Here is an 18,774-nt window from a genome sequence, read left to right on the forward strand (position 1 = left end):
TGACTTCCCCAGGGTCCTAAAGCAAATAAGAATCCCAGGTCTGTCCCATGTGCCAGGCACTGGTCTTCCAGGGGTGTAAGAGCAGAGACAAGGGGGTGTGCAAAGCAGGGGGGAGGGGTGGGCTGGCCCTAAGAGCCAGGAAACCAACACGAGGAAGAAGCCTGGGCAGAGGCTGCTTTGCAGGATCACTGGGAGGGACCACTGTGTCCTAAGCAGTGGCAGCCGCCGGTTCACACAGGTGCCTGCCCCTTAAGGACAGGGCAGCCCCTCTGCCCTGGAGGCTCATGTGGGCAGCCAGATGTCAGATGTTGGAGGTCTTTGTGGATGCATCAAGGCTTTACAGCTGCCCTAGAAGGCCTGGGGCGCCCGCTGGACCCGCTCACAACAGGCCTTGGATGTAGTTAGCGCTCACAACCTTTCAGCAGAGACGTCCCACAGGCCACCACTGCCTGCGCCCTGCTGGGCCACCTGCCCAGCTACATGGTACACACTGTGGCCAGATCTCTTGGTTTTCTTCCTTGAAGCAGCTCAGCCCCTTGCCACCCAGCTTTCCACTTCTATCTGCTCTGGCTCCTCCTTCCGGTCTTGATGCTCCACAGCACCACCACCAGCCTTTCTGTCTCCAGAACAAATCATCAGCACTGTGAGCTGGCCACAGACTGGCCCTGTGCAGGGCACTGGCACACCCCGATGCATGAGTCCACTTTCATCTTTCAGGGGCTCGGGCCTGCTGCAGAGAGGGCCTTTCTTTACACAGATTTTTGTCAAGCACCCATTGTGTGCTGGGCCCCGATGATGGGGCAGTGAAAAAACCAGCATGGCCCTGCTGTCATAGAACTTAGAAGAACGTCACCTGAATAAATACATGGCACATCAAGGGGTCAGAAGTGTGATAAAGCAAATCAAGCAGAGTCGGGAGAGATGGGATAGCATGGGGTGGGGACTCGCTGATAAGATTAGGGGGTTCAGTGACTTGTGAGGGGGAGCCATGTGGACTCCAAGGACAGAGCATTCCAGCAAAGGCCCTGAAGGATGTGTATGTGAGGATGAGCAAGGAGGAGGCAGGCTGGGGCACTGCTGGCGGGGCAGGCTGGCGAGGTCACCGAGGAGTACCTTGTAGGAAGTGCCAATGCCCGGCTCCAGCTCAGATCCATTGGCTCAGATCTTCGTTCTGGTGGTGGGGCCGGGCATTTGTAGTTTTGAAAAGCTCCCCAGATGACCCTATGTATAGTCAGGGGTGTGAACCACAAATGATGGGGTGTTGTGGGGCATGAAGGGGAGAAACTCTGGGTTTCATTGGGAGATGGGAAGTCACTGATCTGTGTTTCTCAAGGCTCAGAGAGGCCAGTGGGGGACATCAGCCCTGTGAGGAGGGTGCTGTGAAACCCCCTCCCCAGGTGTGGGGAGGAAGCGCAGAGCAAAGAGTGGGGAGGAGCCTCTCTCCTGCCGAGTGCAGTGAGGTGGGGCTGCCATCATATCTCCTGGAGAAAGTGGCTGAGGCTTTGGGATGAGCCTGGCCTCGCGGAGAATAAGCAGCTGGTCCATATTTGAACCCAGGTCTGCCCCCCTGGGCAGTGCCATGCTCTGTGCTACACTGCCTGCCTCTTGGGTAGATGTGGGCGGCCGGCACCCGGGCTTTGCCTCTCTTATCTACACCGAGGATCCACTTCTGGGATCTTGGGGACTGGGAGCAGCACCCTCGCCCTCCGGTCATCTACAAGCATCGGGGACCACAGACACCAGAGGGTTAGCCAACAGTCACTGTCCCTCCAGCCCCACAAGACCCCTGCCATCACCCAGCTCCTCCTCTGGACCCTCTGGGCCTCCCACCATCCACCAACTGGAAGGGCAGCATAGGACCCTGGGGCCGCTTCCTGCTCCAGCGCCCTGCTGGTGTCCTTTCCCACGGTCAGAGCTGGGCTCCAGTGAGAGTACTGCCCTCCTCAGACAGAGGGACAGGGCCGAGGGCAGCTCCCGAGGCAGGTGGCGTCACCTCTGCCTTCCCTGCCCATCAGCATTTTCTCCTCTCCCTCCTCCCTCCGTCTGGGTACCTCTCTCTCTCCCCTTGCCCTCCACCACCCTCTCTTCCTGCCTCTGCCCTCCTTCGTCTCCTCTGCAGGCAGGCAGGGTTCAGCCAGAGTGTGCATGGCCCTCCTGGGGATCAGCCCTCCTGGGTGCAGTCAGCGCTCATCCCTGCTTGGAGCTTCCAGCCCAGGTCCTCATCTTCCTGACTCCTCCCTCCCTCATTCATTATTCATCTGAAGGTTTCTGACTCTGGGCCAGGCTCTGTTTCCAGTACTCGAGATACAAACTTGACCCTGGCTTAGACCCTACTTGGGGGAGCTCAGAGTCTCAGAGTCGGTTAGGATGTGGTCTTGGCTTCCTTTTGTGAGATCTAAGTTACTTGGGGGAAGGGAAGTTGTCTTTCAGTTATTCTTCTAAAATTTACCAAGTTCTTTTTTTGTTTTGTGTGTTTTACATTTCAGAGACGACAAAACCTTTTCTTATGCCACCTATGTTTTCCATGGAGGGGAGGTCAGCTGGGTCCTGGGTTCCTGGGAAAGAGCCTTGCACATCCAGGACTCCAAAATACATGGACCTGGATTCAGACCCCATCTCTGCTGCTTGCTTGCTGGGTCACCTGGGCATGTTATTTAACCTCACTGTGCCTCGGTTTCCTTCTCTGTAAAACAGATAGCAGCAACACCCTTTTTCGCAGGATTTCTAGGATTCATGAGAGCATGCCAGCCTGGGGTTGGGCACCAAGTGCTCAGTAAACGGTGGAGTAGACGCATTGCACATGCCCACCCCCTTCTCCGACAGCAGGAATTCCAGCTCCCTCCCCCAGGGGGTCCCAGTCCTGGCATTAAAACTGGACACTTTTTCTTTTCTTGCTTTCCTTACCCTTGATAAGATCTCAATCATTAGTAAGGAGGTATTAAGCACATTCTATTTAGAAGATGACCTCAACTCCAGGTTTTGTCTCCATGGAGATTTAAATGCAGCTGGGGAAGTAATCATGGAAGAAAGTTTACAAGAAAAGCATTGGGTCAAAGTGTCACTCAATGTGGGTCGGCTTCCTTCGGAGGTAGTGAGTGCTCTGTCCCTAGAAGTACTGAAGCAGAGGCTGAGGGAGCACCTGTTGGGAACCCCAGGGTGTGTGCACTGCCTCTGATAAGTCTTACCAGTTGCAGGGGAAGGCACCACCTTGGGGTCAGCCAGGTCTCTGCCTGGCCTGGCCCTGTTCCCTGGGTCTCTACTTTGCCAAGCAGGGCAGCAAGGCACGGCCCATGGGTGAAAAGCCTTGCTTGGAGTAGCTGAGAAAAATGTGGTGCACCGTGGTTCTGGTTTGCAAACCCCCTTCTGCGTGGATTCCAGGGGGCCAGGCCACCCTCCCAGTTGGACTGACTCTGGGGTTTGGGTAGTGAACAAACCTGGGATGCCAGGAGCTGGAGCTAATGACAGTGGGAGTCCTGCCTTGGGGAAGAAGGGATGGGCCCAGGGGGTTAGGGGCCAGTACTGTTTCCTGCCTCGGGCACATGCTTTGAGAGGTTATCCTCAGCCCCCCCATGATTGCACCTCTGACCAACAGTTCCACTTGATGATGGAATTGACTGGCCAGCTCCACCATATGAGACCACGCAGAAGGTTGGCATTGATGAGCAACAGAGCAGTGCAGTGCAGAGGTCAAGAGTGGAGCTCTCATGCCTGGCTGCCTCCACTTGAATCCTGCTCCCCAACTTCCTGGTTGTTGGGACCACATCACATGGCTGCTCTGGGCCTCAGTTTCCCCATCTGTAAAATAGGGTGATCGTAGGACTGACATGGGGATTAATGGTTAACACATGGAAAGCACTCAGAATGTATCGGCCACATAGAAAGAAGCGTTAGTGCTGTTCCCAGGATGGCAGCAGGTAGGCACCACTCACCCCTCTGTTTGCACCGCGAGTTCGGTCGAGTTCAGTACCAGAGGCCAAAAGTTTCTTGCTAGAAGAGGCAGGGTTGTGTGGGGACACAGGAATGAGAAAAACCCCTCTGTCCGTGGGGAGCCACCCGTCCTCCCAAACTGCCATCAGAGTTTGAGAATCGCCCTGTCCCTATCCTAATATATCTCTGTTACACAAAGTGTTGTAAGCTTAACAAACTACCTAAATTTAAAAAAAAATGGGGGGGGGGTGGGCTACCTGGGTGGCTCAGTGGTTGGGTGTCTGCCTTTGGCTCAGGTCGTGATCCTGGGGTCCTGGGATGGAGTCCCACATTGGGCTCCCCCGTAGGGAGCCTGCTTCTCCTTCTGCCTGTGTCTCTGCCTCTCTTTCTGTATCTCTGAGGAATAAATAAATACAATCTTTAAAATACACACACACATATATATATTTTTTTCTTTAACAGACAGTTATTAAAAATCTCCTTGGCCCAAGCAAGTCTGTGAAACACTAAAGATTTAGAAATAAGTAAACAGTGCTCTCTCCTCAAGGAAGAGGCTTATCTCTCTGGTCACAGAGAGATAAGCCAATTGCATAAATTACAATAATGGCTTCGAAGTGGGCTTCGTTATCTGCACCTCACAGATGCCCCTGTGATAAGGCCGGAGGGTATGAGCAGCCTGCCTGGGGGGCCTTGCCCTGGAAGCCTCTCTCCCACCTCCTCCCCTCCCTCAGCCTCTGCAGTACCTGTGGGTTTTGCAAGCCATGAGTGGCACCTCCACCCTCTCCATCCCACTCAAGGTTGCGAATAAAAATGAATTAACATATGACACTCCTGATACCAGAGGAAACTGCTGGAATCCCCTCTTCTCTAGTCCTCTCCTCCCCTTCCGGGCAACAGGGAGCGCCCCCCAAGCTACCCCTGCCTTGAGCTCAGACCTCTAGGCATAAGTGCTCATTTACAGTCACAAGGTAAAGCCCATCTTGTTTCTAGGTGTTTCCAGACTCTAGTCCCTCTGTCTTCACCTCCAAGATGCTCAGAGGACCATGGGCCCAGGGGTTGAGGGTTGGAGGGACGGACAGAGGGGCTCTAACATGCCCTGGACTATCCTACTGTCATCTCCATGGCAGGGTTCCTAAGCCCCCATAGGCCCGGTTCTGACCCTCTTTCTCCAGCTAGTGTCTGAGCAACTACTGCATGCTCTGCACCCCTGCTGCTAGCCCAAGGATCCGCCTTTCCCTGCGAAGCTTCCTCCCTCAAGCCTCTACAACCCCAGAGTGTATCTGTCCCTGTTCCCTCTGTCTGGACTTCTACCTCCTTCAGCAGCTCCAGCTCAGTCAGACTCACGGGACTGTGGGCAGGTGCCTTCCAATTGCTGGGGACTCAATATCCCCATCCATATCTGAAAGGGGTCCCGGATGCCCTAGAGTGTCCTCCCTGCTCCAGATTTTACACTGGACCTGTTTACACTCTGATATTCTGTATGAGTCATTTCCCTCTCTCCTCCTTCAAGCTTGCCTCAAACTCTCCTTCCTCCAGGAAGCCCTCTTTGGTCAACCCTGTGAACACTTTTTATGTGCTCAGTTCTGTTGGCAACAAGTAGGGCTACACCAGTGCTGATGCAAGGGTTTCAGGGGGCCTCAGTCCCTCACAAGCTCCATCACCCAAAAGGCCACCCAAATATATACAACCTGAGTAAGAATAGAGCTTCATATGGAAATGTGACCTCTAGGTTAAGTCCTCCCAAACCCCCACCTTCCACCAGTCCTAGCCCCAAACTGACTATCTAGAAATTCTAACAGCCTGTATTGTTGTTGTTTTGTGTGCCGCCTTTTTTTTTTTTTTTTAAAGACTACTTATTTGAGAGAGAGCAGGGGCAGGAAGAAGGGGCAGAGGGAGAGGGAGAAGCAGACGCCCCGCTGAGCAGGGAGCCCGACGTGGGAATCAGGACCCAAGTGGAGCAGAAGGCAGACACTAAACCACTCAACCCACTAAGCCACCCGGGCACCTCTGACAGCCTGTGTTCTGTACTCAGGTTTCCAATGTCTGTTAGGTGTCTTCCTAGGGTTCAGATCCTAAACTCTCCGGGGTCTCCAGTGTGATCTCCCCCAGGCATGCCACCCCACCCCAACTGCTTTGTTCGGGCAATGACACCCATTGGCGACCAATTAATCCCTTTGCGATGATTGTGGCACTTTCACACATGGTAGTCCATTTTGCTCTGAAAACACCCTGTGAGGTCAACAGGGCAGGCACAATTACACCCATTCCATGGATGTGGAAACTGAGGCCCTAGGAGGTTCAATACCTTGCACACGGTTAGTTACATGGCAAAGCAAGGCCTCCACTGGTCCACCTACCTGCCTCACTACCCTCTGAACTGCTTTGTTAGCCAGCTAGGATTTTAATCCATTCCCGTGGTGCTGTTGAGCCCTTGGCCCCAGCGCTGGAGAGGGATCCAGAACAAGCAGATCGGACTTCTAATCTGACTCGCCCAGCTGGTTCAGAATTCAGCTGCTCTTTACCTTCCCTCCTCCGTAGCTGCTGGGGGGCGGCCTCCCGGCACCCCTCCTTCTCCTCCCGCCGCCTCCCTCCCCCACTAGCTCTGGGAGCCCTGAGGTGGGCGTGGGGTGGGGTCCCAGGAGGATGTGAGTCTGAGGACAGGCGGGATGTTTTCCTTCTCCACATTGTTCGGCCGTGCCCATTGTGTAGGCTGAGAGCTGGACGTCACTGAGTCGCCTGGCTGGCTTTCAGCAGAGCTGGGGAACATTTCCGGAGGGAACTGACCCGTTATGAATGACTGAGGCTTCTCAAAAGTGTTGGCATTTCTTTGGATCGGCCAGACTGGGGGAGCAAGGGCAAGGAAGACTAGATGACTCCCTGCTCCTGGCAGCCAGCTGCCAGGCTTAAGGTCCCAGGGACCTCCGCTGACATGCTGGCTGCCAAGAGGGCCTGGTTTCCCCCCAGCACGAGGGGTTTGGGAGTGTCAGGTGGAACGGAAACAGTGGGGTGGAGGTGGATGGAAGGCTTGGCCAGAGGAGCCAAAGTGAATGGTTATTTTGTTTACACCACCTGACTCCAACTTGAGACAGCTCACATCTGAGGATGGGAACCATCTAGACACCTTTGAAAAGCTTTGTCGAGCTCACCCTACAGGAAACACAAGGTCAGAAATGTGTTAAAGCAGCTCAGTGTTTGCGGTGGATGAGTAATGCTGGGTATCCACTCCCAGGGAAGGGATTTATTGATGCATCCCTCTCTGTACCATACCACTAGGCTGGGTGTGCCTCCAGAGAGGTTCCGGCGTGTAGGTGCTCTGTATCCATGTCCTCTCACAGGTTGATTTAATCCTTACAGTAAGACCCATGGGGCAGACGTCCTAATCCGCTTCTTATAGATAAGGAAATGGAGTCTTGCCAAGGTTAAGGAATTAGTTCTAGACGACACATACACACAAACACAGAGCTATTTCTTGGCAGAGCTGAGATTTGAACCCAGGTCTGTGACACTACAAAGTCCATGTTCTATAGCAGGATTTCTCAAACATTTACATAAATGAGAATTGGCTGGGGTGTTAGCCAAGAATGCAGAGTTCTGGGCCCTGTCCCTGTGTGCCCTATCCCCATCCCACCCCGCCATCGTCCATTCTCATTCAATAAGGCAGGGTTGTGTGGCAAGAATCTACATTTTTGCCAAATAACACAGGTGATTCTGAAGTGGTTGGGCCACTTCAGGTTGAGAAACACTGCGTTGGGGTCTGGCCTCCATTCTATGATTTTAGCCAAAGGGAGCCCCAGTCTGGTCTGAAAATGTGGGCACAGCCTCAGGCCTCTGCCAAGTCCTCGGGGGGTGGCCCTCTCACCTCACGCGTCCCTTATCTGAGGAGTGAAACCCAGGGAGGCAGCCTGGAACCTAAGAAGACAACCAATCTGCAGCCTAGAAAAGTCTCCCATTGTTCTTTATAACATTTTAAACCCACAAGAGGAACCTGTGTGACAAAATCAGGGATAAAGGGGTCCTCGTTCATCCCTCTGATGTTCATGGACCCCTGCCATAGGAAAGAGCTTGCAGACACCACGGAGATCCTGAGATGGCAAGTGGTACAGGTTTCTCAGAGCTGGGTGCAAGCAGGAATCTCCTCTGAGAATTATTTGGGCTTTGCTAAGAATACAGAGTCCTGAGCCCCAACCCAGACCTCCACAGTCAGAGTCTCCGTGGGGTGAACTCTAGGGATCTGTATCTAAAATACACTCCTCAAAAAAAAAGAAAAACCACTCCTCAGGCAATTCTGAAGCAAATAGGGGTTTGAGAAGTGGTGCCCAGTGTGTCTGGAAGGCAAGGAGGCTCAGGCAACCCGGGAAGGCCCCGAGGCTACAGCATGGGCTGGGAACCCCGGGGTGCAGCTGTGGGTTAGCAGAAGGAGTATTACACTCTGTGTGTGGCATTCTGGGTTTGAATCCTGGGTAAGTGACCACACCTCCCTGAGCTCAAGTCTTCACAGGCCAAATGAGGTTCATCTGGGCCACCTCCCCACATGGCTGTGAAGACCCAGGGAGCATGCTATGGGCTCTGAATACTCAGCAGCAGATGTGTGGTGGAAGGAGCTTCTTCTAGGTTTTTAGGCAATGCTAACAGAAGGCTCCTGGCAGCACCCAACATCGAGCATCCAGCTGGCACAGACCAACCTCATTCTTTCTTCTTTTTTAAAAAAATTTAATATATTTATTTATTTGAGACAAAGAGTAAGTGAGCAACAGAAAACATCAGTGGGGGTGGGGAGAAGCAGTGGGAGAAGGAGGCCCCCCGCTGAGCAGGGAGCCTGATGGGGGACTCAATCCCAGGACTCTGGGATCATGACCTGAGCCCAAGGCAAATGCTTAACAGACTGAGCCACCCAGGTGCTCCAGACCCACTTCGTTCCTAAGAGCTGGGTTGGGTGTGGAGGGTTGGAGTTCAGAACCGTGACTCTGGACTCTGATGCAGTGGTCTGGGCCATTCTGGGAGGGTCAGGGCTCAGCCTACGGCCGAAAGACTATGAAGCCTTGGTCCGGCGGGTCCCTCGCCTTCACTGCTCTCCCCTGTCCGTCTGTCTACTCCCCTGTCCATCCATTCTCAAGCCCCTTCACTCCACTTTGGGAGGTCATACCAAAAGTGTGGGCTCTGAGGAGTCAGCTTGAGCCCTTCCCTGTTCTTCCCCCACTTTTCCTCACCTTGTTTCCCTGCTGTTGTCCCTGCTGAGATGAGGGGCCTCAGTGCTTGCCCTCTCTTTCCCGCCACCCTCAGGCAGCTCGCAGGACTGATCCCCTCTTCCTTGACACTCATGACCTCTGTGGAGGCTCCATCGCTTGCCCAGCCCACACCCTTTGAGAAGCCCAGGGGCCATTCTCAGGCTGTAGCCAACTCCTCCTCAGGGAAGGATCTGCTAAAGCCAATTCACAGGCAGAAGGTGAAAGAGGCATACCGGGCCCTCCCCAGGAATATCTGCACTTCACAGGAGTTGCAAATAAGAAGCACAGCCTGGAAGAGAACCTCTCCCCCAGCAGTTTAGCCTTGTGGTTAGGGACACAGGCCTCTGGAGCCAGAGGGTTCAAACCCTGGCTAAAACATTCACCAGCCAAGCGACCTGGGGACACCTGCTTCACCTCTCTGTGCCTTGGTTTCCCTATGTGCAAAACAGATGTAGTCACCGTACCTATTTCCTTAACACAGGGAAGGCACTCAGAACATGTCCTGCACCTACTAAGTTCTCAGTAAATATTAGCCATTAGTGCTTATTAATGGAAGGATTTTGAACACTGGGCTGCGTAGGTGACTGTCCATGTCTGTCCAGGGCTGTGTGCCTACCACAGCCAGCCTTAGCCCTGGTGCTGTTATCGGAGGGCAGTGCTGCAAAGGGAACCAGTGTCCAGGCTCTCAGGCTGGGATTCATCCTCTAGGGAAATCTCCTTGGGAATAAGGGGGAGAGCAGCAGTGGCTGGATTAGGGGTGAGTCTGTAAGAGTATCCCTTACTCCAGGGCATATATGGACAGGAAAGGAATTTGACATCTACCCTCTGCCATTTCCTTTATGTCCAGCTGTCCTGTGAGCTGGGGGTGGGCTCGGTGAGGGATGGGAGCACATGGGGGCCCTTTGTGAACCACTGGGTCTATGCAAGCTGGGAAACAGGGAACTTTCTGCAAAATGGCAAGAGACTCAAGTCCTCCAGGTGACAAGATGGGCCCTACTACAGTCACTCCTCCTGCTCCCATCTCCTCCCTTCTGGCCAGTGTCCCTCCAGATAGAGGCAGGCAGGAAGACTGGAAGGCTCCTTGGGGGTGTGTGTGTGTAAGTCTCTGCCACACATGTTGCCTCATCTCCCAGCCCCACTTTCTCCAAGGACATGAGCAAGGGGCCTCCTCAGGCTCCTGAAGACCACTAGGCATCGTGGGAGAGCTCCTTCTCCTGACGTTGGACCACGGGGGATCGGGCCAGTAGCCATCGTGGGTATGGAGGATGCGACCCGATCTGAAGAATGCTGCTTACGTAGGTGACCCCACTAGGAGAGGAACCAGGACTGAGGCCAGATGAGGCTGAACACCACGTTCACATCCCAGAAACTCTGATACGCAGAAAGGAGACACCAACATGATGTGGGGACGGCAGCCAGCAGGTAACTCTCTCAGCACCTGCACCTTGCAGAAGGTGGAAGAAGCAAGCAGGGAATGGCTGTTAGGCCCACACACTCCAGAAGCCCACAGTGAGTCAGGGCTGGGCTACACCTGGAAGCCTGGTGACTCCTAGGACAAGAGCCACACGCATGAGTAATGCAGTCCAGAGGCAGATGATGGATGGACCCAGGTCACAGAGGAGGGTACCACTGATTCTGTCTGGGAGGGGGGACATTTGAGCCGCATGGGCTGGGTCGCATTACTGAACCAGAGGAGAAAAGTCAAGAACAGTCAAGAGGCCTTGTTTAGGGTTGACAAATCCTCGGCATGGGGGGAGGGGGATCAGGGGAGGGATGGGGAGCAACAGAGGAAGATGGACATGCAGGCAGCAGCCTCGATAGCATATGGAAGGGGCCAGGCTTTACTCTGCAAACAGTGAGGAGGAGGAACCGACATGACATTTTCCTGATTATTAGAAGCAATGTATCTTTATCACAAAAAACTGGGAGAGAAACAGTAAATGGAAAAAGAAGAAATTGACAATCACTCATATGCCAACTACCCAGAAATAACCACTGTTAACATTGTGATGTTTTCCCTTCAGATTCTTATAAAGAGAAATTTTAAAAAATATTCTATTCATTTAGTTGAGAGAGTGAGAGAGAGAGAGAGAGAGAGAGAGAGAAAGAGAGAGCATAAGCAGGGGGAGGGGCGGAGGGAGCTGGAGAAGCAGACTCTCCACTGAGCAGAGAGCTGGATCCTGAGATCAGGATCTGAGCTAAAGGCAGACGCTTAACCTACCGAGCCACCCCGGGACCCCTAAAGAGAGCTTTAAGAAGGGGATATGCATGATAAATATAATATGTAACATACAGGCATATTAATATAGCAAAATGCATGTTTCATGTTAGATTGTTTTTTTTTTAGAAAGGGCTTTTAAAAAATTTATTTATTTATTCATGAGAGACAGAGAGAGAGAGAGAGGCACAGACACAGGCAGAGGGAGAAGCAGGCTCCATGCGGGGAGCCCGATGTGGGACTCGATCCCAGGTTTCCAGGATGACGCCTGGGGCTGAAGGCGGCGCTAAACCACTGAGCCACATGGGCTGCCCCTCATGTTAGATTGTTAGAACATGTTCTGAATTCACAGAATATAGGTTAACATAAAAGCTATCTATAATAATGTTTTTTAAGATTTTTTACTTCTTGGGCAGCCTGGATGGCTCAGCGGTTGAGCATCTCCGTTTGGCTCAGGGTGTGATCCGGGGTCCAGGGATTGAGTCAGGCATTGGGCTCCCTGCAGGGAGTCTGCTTCTCCCTCTGCCTATGTCTCTGCCTCTGCCTCTCTCTCTGTGTCTCATGAATAAATAAATAAAATCTTTAAAAAAAGATTTTTTATGTCTTTATTTAACAGAGAAAGAGAGAGAGAAAGAACATGCAAGCAGGAGGAGTGGCAGGCAGAGGCAGAGTCAGAAGCAGACTCTTTTTTGAGCAGGGAGCCCGACATGGGGCTCAATTCCAGGACCCTGGGATCATGACCTGAGCTAAAGCCAGTCGCTTAACCCACTGGGCAACCCAGCCACCCCCAATTTTTTTGTTTTTTTTTTTAAACAATTTTTTAGTAATCTCTACACCCAACGTGGGGCCCAAACTCATGACTGTGAGATCAAGAGTCACATGCTCCATCAACTGAGCCAGCCAGGTACCCCTATGTGACTTTTTAAAAAACTAAATTGAGATTACACAAAGGGAGAGTTTTAAATTTTATTTATTTATTTATTTATTTTTAAAGATTTTATTTATTTATTCATGAGAGACACAGAGAGAGAGAGTGAGGCAGAGACACAGGCAGAGGGAGAAGCAGGCCCCATGCAGAAGCCCGACGTGGGACTCGATCCTGGGACTCCAGGATCATGCCCTGGACTGAAGGCAGGCGCTAAACCGCTGAGCCACCCAGGGATCCCTTATTTATTTATTTTTAATAGATAACACTTTCATGTGTTCCATAGCTCAAAAGGTCCAAGAGCATATATAGTGAAAATGTCCCTTTCACCCCATCCCTCACCAGCTAGGTCCCCTCTTAGGAGTCAGTGAATGTTGTGGTAAACTTCCAGGGACTTTATGCATAGACAAGATAAACCTGTCTTATTTTCTCCTCCCTTACATAAATGTTACCCAAGTGTTAGCCACTTACTCTACATCCCCCAGTTTTTACTAAGTATATCTTTGATACTATTTTGTATCAATACATAAAGAGTTTTCTCATTTTTATGACTACACAATATCCTGTGATATGGATATATACCTAATTTCTGCCTCCACTCAACCATTTGGGTGGTCCACAGTCTCCCCCCCAGATAAACAGTGCTGCAGTAAATAACTTTGACCGTGTGTCATTTTGCATGAGAACACCTCTAGGGATGCCTGGGTGGCTCAGAGGTTAAGCCTCTATCTTTGGCCCAGGGCCTGATCCTGGCGTCCTGGGATGGAGTCCCACATCGGGCTCCCTGCATGGAGCCTGCTTCTCTCTCTGCCTGTGTCTTTGCCTCTCTCTCTGTGTGTCTCTCATGAATAAATAAATAAAATCTTAAAAAAAAAAAAAAAAAAAAAAGAACACCTCTAAGTGCGGGATAACCTCCCAGAAGTGCGATGATGATGATCGATTGCAGGTCAGGGGCCAGGTACAGTCACAATGTTGATGGCTGATGCCAAATAGCCTCTGCAGAGGTGACACCAATTGCTCTGAAACGTTCCTCTTTTGATGTAAATGAAGGATGAAAACAGGTGTGAATTTGGAGGGCCAGAAGCCTGGACCTGCTTTTGGGGAAGGCAGGGCAGGCTAGGAGGCTCTGCCATCAAGCAGGAGAAACACATCCAGGACTAAACCGTGGTTTGGAACCGCCCAACAAAGACAGTGGATGGAGCTGGAGCTGCGGCTCCAACACCGTGCTGAACCTAGAATTATCAGGACAGAGACACGAGTGGGCATTTGGATGAGAGTGTGCCGAGGTCTGTGATGGGGCGATAGGGTGACAGGATGATGGGGTGCTGGGGTAGGGGGAAAGCTGCATCTGACCTGAAGTGACAAATGGGACAGAAACAACCAAATGGGAGGAAGGAGGGACACCTGGATGGCTCAGCAGTTGAGTGTCGGCCTTTGGTTCAGGGTGTGATCCCGGGTCTGGGGATGGAGTCCCTCATTGGGCTCCCTGCAGGGAGCCTGCTTCTCCCTCTGCCTGTGTCTCTGTCTCTCTCTGTGTGTCTCTCATGAGTAAAAGAAGGAAGGAAGGAAGGAAGGAAGGAAGGAAGGAAGGAAGGAAGGAAGGGAGTGTCTCAGGTTTCAGGAACCTTCAGGTCCCAACGTGTTGAGATATTATGAGTACGAAACTGAATTTGGTTCATCCTCCTGTGTTAAAGAGAATGACTTTCAATCTGAAAAACAAAACAGACACATTAAGAAGGAGTTAAGGGGGCGCCTGGCTGGCTCAGTCAGGGGAGGGAACATGTGACTCTTGATCTCAGGATCATGAGTTCGAGCCTCACATTGGGCATAGAGATTACTTAAAAAAATAAATAAGTAAAAACAAAACAAAAAAAAGCGCAAGAGAATTGAAGATTTCTGTTTTAAGACAGACTACTGACCACACGTTTGTCATCCCTCCTGTGACACCCCCCCCCAAACTGACAGTAAACCAATGAAGGAAAGTACATTTTCCTAACAAGGAAGAGAACAGGAGGGAGGCCAGCACAGATGCACATTTTCAGCAAGTATATAGGGGTGGACATAGAGAAGAGTGGTCCCTGATGAAGAGGGAGGACAGGGAGCCCAAAGTGGGAGGCAGCTGAGAAGGTTGCTCATCATCCAGCAGAACCACAGCAGGGCTCAGGCCACAGTGAGGCCATGGGGTTGGACCGTGTGGAGGAAGGAGGCAGGAGATGCAGCCAGGGCTGAAGAGAGGAGGACTGGCTAACACACAAGGACGGAAGATCCCTAAGAAACACGTAGGGCAGCCAGGCATCCATCCCCAGTTGGAAGGTTCAATGACCCCAAAGAAGGGGCTTCCACCTCTGTGACTTAGAGCCCCCCTTGTGACCCAGGCTCCATTCCTAAAGGAAATGAAGTCTGCCAACTGACCTACCAGCCTCACTCTTAAATATGGAAAGACAAAGACCATCAGACATTTAACAATAGTCTCTGGTATGGGACGTCTGGGTGGCTCAGCGGTTGAGCATCTGCCTTTGACTCGGCGTGATCCCGGAGTCCGGGGATGAAGTCCCACATCAGGTTCCCTGCGGGAAGCCTGCTTCTCCCTCTGCCTATGTCTCTGCCCCTCTTTCTTTCTTTTTTTTTTTTTTTAATATTTATTTATTTATTTATTTATTTATTTATTTATTTATTCAGGAGAGACACAGAGAGGGAGAGAGGCAGAGACACAGGCAGAAGAGAAGCAGGCTCCATGCAGGGAGCTGATGTGGGACTCGATCCCGGGTCTCCAGGATCACGCCCTGGGCCAAAGGTAGGCACTAAACCGCTGAGCCACCCAGGGATCCCTCTGCCTCTCTTTCTGTGTTTCTCATGAATAAATAAATAAAATCTTAAAAAAGAAGCCTCTGGTATGAAAAGGAAACAAAGGTAAGGACATAGGAGAGGATGCTCCACAAGAAAGAGAAATAACTTCAGACACAGAAGACACAAGAAAACTTTCAAGAACTAATAGATATTTTCAGGGAGATTTGTGGAGGTGTTGCATCCCCAGACAAGGACAAGATGCTATGAAAGAAGCAACCAGAAAATAGTGTGAGTGGGGCACCTGAGTGGCATAGTTGGTTAGCGTCTGACTCTTGATTTCAGCTCAGGCCATGATTTCAGGGTCCTGGGATCAAGCCCTGCATTGGGCTCACAGGGAGTCTGCTTCTCTCTCTCTCCCTCTGCCCCTCCACCGACTCTTGTTCTCTCTCTCTCACTCACTCTCTCAAATAAATAAATAAAATCTTTTAAAAAATAAATTAAAGAAAGGGAAAAAAAGAAAATCCTTTGAGCTACCAGAGATTAAAGATAGGATTGTAGAAATAAAGATTTCAATAAAAGATGTTGGAAGGTAGAGAATTACAGAATCATTCTGATGAAAGTCTATCCAGGAAAAATGTACAAAGAAAATTAAAGGGAAGACATTCTATTTTTTTTTTAGTTTTATGATAGTCACAGAGAGAGAGAGGCAGAGACATAGGCAGAGGGAGAAGCAGGCTCCATGCAGCAGGAGCCCGATGTGGGATTCGATCCCGGGTCTCCAGGATCGCGCCCTGGGCCAAAGGCAGGCGCCAAACCGCTGCGCCACCCAGGGATCCCAGGGAAGACATTCTAAAATAAGAAAACAAAATAATTCCCCAAAGCCAAAGAACACAATTTTCAAATGTAAAGGAGACATCAAGAATCACAAGTGAATGAGAGATCCACACATAAGCACTGTCATGACGAACGTTTAAAATAGCAATGTTAAACACAAGATCCTAAAAGTTTCCCTAGAGGGGAAAAAGTTTACATCGAAAAATATTAAGAATTAGCGGTGCCTGGCTGGCTCGGTAGGTGAAGCATGCAACTCTTGATATAGGGGTTGTGAGTTCAAGCCCCACACTAGGTGTAGAGATTACTTAAAAAATAAAATCTTAAAAAAATGAAAGAATAAGACTGGCCTCAGGATTCCCATTAGCTAAGGCTTTGACATTGTGTGAAAAAAGCCATTTTTAATCCAGAAGTCTATATCCATTCAAATGACCATTCAGGTGTGAGGAGGCACCATGACACTTTCAGAAATGAGGGACTCAGAAAATCCATGTACCATAAGCCTCTTCTTAAGAAATTACTTGAAGATGGGGTGCTGGAAAATGATAGTGTAAACAAAGAAGAAAAAAAGAGGGAGGGAGGAAGAGAAGGGGGAAAGAAGGGGAAAACAGTGGGACCAGGCCAGGGCATCAGTGAAAGGAAGAAGTCCTAGGTAGACAACCATGTGACAGAATACTCACCCAGGGTCACCTGCCTGGCTTGTTGGAAAAGCACAAGATTCTTTATTACAGGGTTTGAGTTTGAGCCCCACATTGGGCATAGGGCTTACTAAAAAAAAAAAAAAAAAAAAAAAAAAAAAAGATAAATAAACAATAAAAAAGACAACTTGCCCAAATTAGAGCATAAGAGGGAGGACTCTGTGTGAGGAGTTCCTGGGGTAAAGAAAGGGTGGGGCTACATACACAGAATATTTGATAGGCTGAAAAGTTGGAAAACAAACTTGAAGAAATGGTTATGTAAAGTGAAGAGAGGAAGAGAAGAGGAAGAGGAAGAGAGGCATTCAAACTCTAGGATAAACTAAAACAAATGAAAGGAAACGTAGTTATAAGACATTGCTGGCTCTGCCACAAACAATTTTTACCTTGTCTCAAATGTAAACGTTATTTACTGGATTTAAGCATCTAGAACCAACCTATAGGCAAAGCACGAAGACAATTATGGTTAGAAAATTAGAATATAGTGTCAGCAACTTTGAGCATTTCGAGTAAATGCTCAGAAGACAAAGTTGGGAAGGAGAGCCGGAGGGGAAAGGTAGGAGTGATGGTATCCTTCGCCTACAAAATAGTGAGTCCAAACTAGCAAGAACGGACAGGATGGGAAATAAAGATATAAATATGTTACTTGAAACAGCAAGTAATGAACAGATTTATTTTCATTTTACTGGAAGGAACTGAATAAAAACAGCTCTCTAACCGTGTTGGGAGGACAGTGGGGAGAGGGCTGTACAGATGATGTATGTGAACTAAATCCCTATCCTCCTCAGCTAAAAAATCAATGGAGGATGTCTAAAATGGAGAAATACAGAAACAGCAGCATAAGCAGATTATTTAGAAACATGGAAGTCACTCCCAGAGTAACAGGTAGAAGTAGTTGCCTCCAAGGAGTGAGACTAGCAGGGTAGGAGGGATGAGCTAGTAGGGCTGTTTACTGCAGGCTTCTCTGTTCAACCATAGTTAAAACCATGTGCAGGAAGTACTTGGATATAAACATGTAATTGCATCACAAGGTAGACAAGAAGGCAGGCGATGGGAGCTCATGTGCCTCACACGAGTGCTAGAAGCCAGACTCAAAGAAATTTGACACCCAAGTCATGAAATACCTTGCAGGTAGGAGGGAAAAACAACCCAGATTAATGATGAGGACGTCGGAGATGAGAGAATGTTCTGATTTTCACAAAGAGACAGAAGGTATTTCTGGAAACTATGGGCCAAATGGCTCAATATAGAATCCTGGCAAAATTCTAGCACAGATTATTAAACAGATGGCTTGGGAGTGCTTCGGGATTTATTTATTTATTTATACTCTGCCTTGTTCCAAAAAAGAAGGATTTGTAGAGGCTTACACAGAGGCATACAGTACAACAAGATAAAAAATAATTTTCCATGAGAAAAAGATTCTCAGGAAGTTAACCATAGAGTTGCTCTGTGACCCAGCCAATCCACCGGTAGGTATATGCCCAAGAGAACTGAATCCTGTTCACATGGAGACCTGTATGTGAATGTCCATAGCAACATGATTCATGATAGCCAAAAAGTGGAAACCCAAATGTCCATCAATGGATGAATGGAAAACCAAAATGTAGTACAACCGTACAATGGAATTTATTGTTCAGCCATAAAAAGGGGTGAAGTGGGGCACCTGGGTGGCTCAGTGGTTGAGCATCTGCCTTTGGCTCAGGTCGTGATCCTGGGGTCCTGGGATTGAGTGTCACATCGGGCTCCCCACATGGATCCTGCTTCTCCCTCTGCCTATGTCTCTGCCTCTCTCTGTGTATCTCTCATGAATAAATAAATAAAATCTTTTTTTAAAAAAAGGGAGTGAAGTACTAAGGTGCCACAACATCTAGGAACCTTGGAAACATGCTAAATGAAGGAAGCCAGACCTAAAAGGCCACATATGATCTGATTCCATGTCTACGAATTGTCCAGAATAAGGAAATCTATAAGGAAAGAAAGTAGACAGTGGTTGCCAAAGGCTGAGAAGAGGGGGGAGGGGACGTGGCTACTAATGCGGATAGAGTTTCTTTTTGGAGTGATGAAAATGTTCTGGAATTAGGTAGTGGTGATGGTCACACAATCTTGTGAATATACTAAAAACCACAGATTCATACACTTTATTTTTTTAATTAATTTATTTAAGTA

The sequence above is a fragment of the Vulpes vulpes genome, chromosome 5 (assembly GCF_048418805.1).
Source record: "Vulpes vulpes isolate BD-2025 chromosome 5, VulVul3, whole genome shotgun sequence".
Lineage (NCBI taxonomy): Eukaryota > Metazoa > Chordata > Mammalia > Carnivora > Canidae > Vulpes > Vulpes vulpes.